Source organism: Colias eurytheme, chromosome 27 (genome assembly GCF_061535395.1).
Source record: "Colias eurytheme isolate Ceu_HAF_F1 chromosome 27, ilColEury1 Martin Lab GWU primary, whole genome shotgun sequence".
Classification (NCBI taxonomy): Eukaryota; Metazoa; Arthropoda; class Insecta; order Lepidoptera; family Pieridae; genus Colias; species Colias eurytheme.
The window spans coordinates 155,764-162,971 of record NC_143006.1 but is presented as its reverse complement, the minus strand read 5'-3'; positions in this window follow the sequence as shown (position 1 = coordinate 162,971).

Genomic DNA, 7,208 nt, shown 5'->3' with positions numbered 1-7,208 from the left:
TTTCTAGTACTTAGTAACATCTTGAATGACGCCATTTAATAAGTTTTGTGGAGTTATAAGTATTCAACAATTATAAAAATATGGCGAATTGATTTTACTTTCTTCTTGAAGTTGGTAAAAATAATGATGTATGGACAACAAATTATGAATATAAAAAGCAATATTTCTGTCTGTATTTAAAAATGTTATTCTTTAGAATAAATTCCGAAGCAAAGCAAATAGGAATACAAACTAATACGCAGTGTTACCAGTTATCACAGCCATCTTTGATTAACAGCTATCCATTTCTAGATTCAATAAAACGCGGTCGTTCGGCCGCCATTTGCTTTTATGGCGGCCATTTTGTGACGCGAATTTTGGCGCGAAACGTAACGGTCTCCTTGCGTTTATTACGAGCTAAATCGAAAACGGATATCTAGTTTATACGTTCGATTTCATACGAGTATGAATCTTATAAGATATTTCTTTTTACGAGCATACGCTCAGATTGTAAGTCATTTATACTAATACGGTTTAGTTTTCTTCCTACTTGCAATATCTAGAACTTCGAAAGCGAAGTTTTCCTTGACTTGTTATGTAACGATTAGCCGCTTGCCCTGGCTCTGCCCGGCTGATGCAAGATAAAAAAATTACCAAATCACAGCGGTAAAGAAACTTTTTAATTGTAAAAGAATTTTTCAAAATGGTAAAAACGTTAGTAACAAATGTTTTCTCTATATTTATTTTTAGGAACTTCAGCATAAGTTTTTAATTACATGACGATATAGTGGAAGCCTTTGAATTGTCCGCTGATTAAGAATAGGTAATATTAATAGGTATATTATATCATTAAATTATATCATTATAATATAATAATAATTCATAATTTATTACGTTGAAATATCACGACTAATGTTACGATAGAGCTCTAGAGCAAATAATTTCCACTTTTTTAAAAGACATAAGAAGTGTGTGTTTGATTGCTATTTTGAGTAAAATGTTAAAATGCTTTGTTTTCGCTACTTATTAAATAACTTAGTCACTTGTATGAACGGACGTGCTAACACGGTAACTTATTTGTCACCTTGCTAATTTAGTATTCATAGAAGCACGTAATTATAAAGATATTTATTATGTATTGTTATGTTGATGATTATATATTTGTGTTGAAAAACATTAGTAATATTGGTTGTAATAAATTTATTCTGATAGCGTAATTAGGTTTATAGGTTTGAATGGGAGACAATCTGGAATTAGTGATTCGATTTTATATGTTTTTCGTTGGTTAACTTTTGTGGAATATTGTGGTTTAAGGTTTAAATGTAAGATACATACAGATATAGATAGATATAGATACAAATATTATAATGCATAACTTGAAGTAAGTAGATGTTCTAAAGCCGCGTCCTAAAGTTAAATTGTAAAATGCAAATTTTATACGACTTGAAGATGTTTCTTGATATAAAAAATATTAAACTGCTTCCTCTAAAATCTAGTAGGTATACTACACTTTCAAGAAATTACAGTAATCACATACTAAAACATATTATTTATACTACTAGTAGTTGTTATACTACTAGTACTAGCGCAAAAAATGACATTAACGGACCACAAAGAAAACCTCAACAAAGCGAAGGAAATGCGAGAATTAGAAAAGAGTAAAATCTTTAAACACCGATAAATAAAATGTCTCAATTCCCGCCTGTGAGGCGATAACAATAAATCAGTTGAGTACTTTAGCGACCCTTTACATTTAATTACAACTGGCGCTATAGTCCTTTCCACCTAAGATGATTTCTGTGACACATGGATTTTTGACACGTGTAGAGATGTCTTTACTGAAATCATATCAATTGTATTCGATAATCGATAATATTTTATATGGAAATGAAATCGATTTGAATAAAGTACCAAAATTAGTTTTTTCGGCATTTCGCCAACAATTAACTAAGGAAACTTAGCAAACAACAGCAACAAAAAGTCAACAATAACAATTAGTAACAATAACAGAATACCACGTAAAGTATCATTATAAAAATGCAACTTGTATGCACTCGTACAGACGATTGACTCGATTGTCAAACGATCACAAGATGGGCGCCGATTATATGATTTTCCAACTATATGATTTTTCAACGATCCATTTCATGTACACAAATTGCGTAGGTATTATATTTTTGTGTTATTTTATTTTATTTTTCATTATATTAAACTAAACAATACTGTTTTCGATTTAGAAGTTTATATTTTTGGCAATAATTCCGCCATAAAATAAAAATATTATGCACTAAAATTATTTTGGCGTTTTAAACATAAAATACGTAATTCGGAACACGATGAAGTGTCACAGGAATCATCATAGGTGAAAAGGACTATAGTAATGTTTGTTTGTATGTCTTTCTTGCACGTTGTAATGGAGCGATTTTGTGATTTGACTGTGCCGCAGTTTCATCCGGATGAAGGCGCGGTAAAATCTAGATAGCATTTCTATAGCTCATGTGTTATTCTAATGTATAACCAGTATTATTGTAAAGTTTTATCTGCATCCGTCCTGTACCTAGTTTTTTCGTGAAAGAATAACATACATACATGCATTAATCCTCACAAATTCTCGCATTTATTATATTACTCCGATAGGATATTTGTGACCTAGGCTACTTATTGCCGCAGTAAAACATCTCATTTATATATGAATTTTGTCACTATGTAGGTAAGGGAAGCAGTAGGCGAGTTAAATTATAATTAAATTTCATAAATTCGCTATTAAGAGCCACTCATGTTTTAATTAAAGGCAAAATTAATAATAGTTTGTTTTGGAAACACGCGTTCAAAGCAATTGGCCTCTAGCACGACGTTATATAGAATTTTTTTTTTTTTTTTTTATATACTTACTGTTATTATTTAAAATTTATGTTAAAAGAAAAAAGGTTACTTTACTGTTAAATGATTAGATATCACTTGTCACAACGTATCTCCACATGAGAGCATTAAAATGTATAGCTGCATTATAATTATCGATATTTAGGGTATTTTTTTAAACAAATAAAATGCAAAATTCGTTATTAGTTTCTTTGAAAAGTATATTTGTTTGTTTGTATTTCTTTTCCACGTCGCGATAGAGCGTTTTTCTAATATGATTTTTCAAGTGGCGCCAGTAACTAAACCAGTCTAAAGCCAGAATAATTTGTAGTCATCGTTCGAAGCGTTCAATGTAAGGTTTACTCAGAGGGCCGTAACGAAATTCTTATTTTTACTATAATTTTGCGATATGATTTTTTCAACTGGCGCCAGTAACTAATCCAGTCTAAAGCCAGAATAGTGCGTAGTCATCGCTCGAAGCGTTCGATGTAAGGTTTCCTCAGAGGGCCGTATACGCTCCGTCAGCACTATGGATAGAGAATATCTAGACTTCAGACATAGAGAATTGATCGCTAGAGAGCTTTTGTGGTTTTAGAGATTTGATTTTGGGTTTTAATTCTATTTATCCATTACAGGACTCATAGGGTTTAGGTTAGAATTGTTGATTTTACGGTTAAGACATTTTTTTCTAAAAAGATTTTATTTTTTATTAATAAGTTTTACTTTCTACTATACTTTCTATCATAGATTTGTCTTCTTTTTGTCAATTTTAAGTTTAATTTTCATAAATAAAAATAATATATTTTCTTCTAATTACAAACATTTCTACTGCGTAGTATAAAAGTTGATATACTTAAGGCTTATACATGCGCTAATAACCTTGACCATACTTGACGGATCTCAAACCTCTCCCGCTGCACCTTCTTTTTTCCTCGCATTTTGTATTTAAAAAGATACCAATCAGTGAAACAAAAAATCCTCGTCAGGGACTGTTGTGTAACTGATAATTTATTAAACATAAAATTTTCAGAGCTCTAAGTCAGCAGGTTACGAAGTTTATAGAGTATTTGCGGAAAAATCGATGACCACGGCACATTTTTTTTCTAGAAATCTATTAACTTTGGAAAAAAGTCCTCGCGAGCAATTAAAGATCAAATACCATCCTATTTTATATATTTTTTTCGGTATTGTGCTTTATGTTGTACCAGACTTTATAGAGGTTGAACATAGTCGAAATTGCCGGGTAGCGCCTTAACTATGTTATTTCAAACTAAAAACTGCGAACATTTAACTAAAATTGTGAACAGTTAACAGCACTTATAAAAAAAGTTTAATATAAAAAATAAAAGGCAAATTTAACAAAAATTCATATATTTCGTAAAAGGCTATAATTTATCTAGCAATGCAGTTGAATCCATTGTCGGCCATAAATACAGCGGAAGCAGGGCGCGGCTATTGTATGGACGAATAAAATATCATCTATGGTTGGGTCATTGATATTTCGATTTCAGTTTTTAAACGGACATTTAATCGGTTTTAAAACAAGTTTTTCTTAATAATATCGCATTCTTCCATTGAAAGATTCATGTTATAATATTATAATGATTTTCCGAGTATATTTCACAAATAAATTTAATTATGTTAATATTTATATGAATGTAACGAATTATTTAACATTTACATTTAAACATTTATTAAACAAATGAGTCGCATCGACTATAATTATAATACAATTATATTTTACAAGCCTGTGGTCTTGTTACGTATTTTGTGGTTAAAATCAATGGCGTATTTTATGTTTTGGCGCCAAAAATGTATTCTGTTGTCAGTGATTTTCCTTTAAAATAAATTGCGGTTTTGTGGCGTAACTCAAATATATTATGTATACAGTATTGAGTATATTATAATACTACATAGTACGTAGTGAGTGCGTATTTCAGTATTCTTTCCACATATCGAGATACTATTAAATTGTTGTTTCCAATGATATTATGATTAAAAAAGTGTAGACTCTAGGTCAAACTCGCTCCGGGAGAAGCACGTGTCGCTAATTTATAAGCTACAATAAAATTTAATTTATTTCTTTTATGTTAGTGTGGCGTTGACACCTATCACAATGTGGATTTGTCGAATGTGTGTTTCATAGTGGTATACATAGATCGATAGAATCGTTATGATGAGGTCGAATTTTGCAAACCAGTAAGCCATGTAAGGAATAAGGATCCACCTACATATGGATTCTTATAAATTTTCTTTATATAAGCCAGGTATTTTTGTGCCAAAGATTGTGATGATGTATTAATTGATTGACCGGGAACTTTCAGGTTAGGATAAAACAGATGTAGGTAATAGTTTGCTGATAGTCAGCGCTGTAATTTCTAAAACAACAAATACTGAGTAGAAATTCGAAACACGTTTTTACGTACTTTTACAACTTCAAGTTTGGCTCTACTTTTGTCTCTACTAGTATAAAGAAGGGACAAGATTATTTTTTTTTTGGTTATGTATTGTTGTAACCAAGTTGTAACATATTATGAAATCAAAACTACTGAAAATATTTCGCTAGAGCTGCAGAATGTTATATTATTTCAGATTTAAGTACCTATATTTTTTTTGTTTTTTTTTTCCATTAACGAAAGCGGATTTTGCACAAGCTGATAGTTTATAGTTTTTGTATCTATATGCCCCGATCATGGGTAATTACCAAGTTACAATCACACTTAAACAAAAGTAATCCTCACTTGATCGCCAGCCAAGTTAAACTAAAATGAATAGAAATTTTTAAACAGGATCGGGGCATTTGGCAAACTTTCAAAATAAAATCATTTCTCCTTTGAAACGGCTCCCTAATGCCGTTGCCAATTTTATTTCTCGTATTATCTTTATAACTTTTGGCAAAACAATACCGAACCAATTTTTATTGTAATCTGTATACCTGTCAGTAATTTACATTCGTTTGTTATACCTACGTAGATTGTGCGTCGAGTTTTTTAGGAAAAATCATTTTATATTCAAACTGCTTTATTTAATTTATGACTTCATGATCCGTTTACTTGGTAAGTAAGATTATTTATGCCTACTTATATGACATGTATTTATAATAAATGTATGTGTAAAATGATTTTCATCCATTCAATTTATTTATTTATTTCTACTCTCAATTCACAATCACCTAACTTAGTTTACAAACATGGTAAAACTCTATCAGAATAATTCTCTCGTTAAAATTAAATGAATATAAAATTCGTAGGTTCAATTTAGCAAATTCACACAATGTGAATGGTAGGTATATTAACCTATATTGATCGATGATAATTTTTTTCATACAACAAAGATAATACAATTATAGAGATGATATATGTAATAATTTAAATTAAGGTTTATATAATGACGTAATAATCTAACATACATACTTGTATACGTAGTATATTAATATTATTATTAGTCTGTGATACCTACAGTTTGACGTCATCTTTATTTGAGATTTCAAAGTTAAGAAACACGAAAACTTGTTTTGCTATAGATTTAAAGTATGTACAATGTACATATAAGGCTATTTACTTAAAACTTTTCGGTAGAAGTTCGAAAATTGTCAATTTAATACTAAGTTAATGTGAATAAAAAGTTTTATGTTTTAGTTGGAGTTTCCAATTGCTTTGAATACGAAGTAAAAGAAATTATGAAGTAAGTATAACAAAATTGTTTAATTCAAATTTCAAATACATTTATTCAAATATAATTTTTACTAGGTTTTATTCTACATGAGTTATAAAATTAGTTTATATAAAGATTAGTAAAGCGATAAAAATTAAATACAATAGAAGTACTTACCTTCATATATTTATTCATTATAAATTAGTATAAACAGCTAACTATGCCCCGCGGTTTTACTCGCGGACTAAGTCAAGGACAGAAACTATCATCCATAATATCATATTTTCTAGAATCTAGTGTTTCGTTTTCTAAAAAAATATAGCCATACCATTTACATCAGTAATAATTTCTTACAATTACTAAAAATGGTCATGTAAATAACAAAAAATAACATCTATAAAATGATTTAACCTTCAATGAAACGACAGAAACGCAATTAAACAGTATAAAATGTCGACGATTTGAGAGCGACGGTAACAATTGCTTTTAAATGAAAATAACTAGCGATCCAGATACATATTGGACTATCTATTAAATACTGAACGTTGGAATTGCTTTTAAAAGAAAAGAGATTAAAGATACAAATTTTAAAGAGAAAATAAAATATTGTAGAGTAGCATATAAAATGAAGAGCACTCAGCATTTATTCTGTAGTTTTTACGATAAGAATGATAGCCGATTTCAGCAACAGTTTTAAAATGTAGAGGTATTTTAAA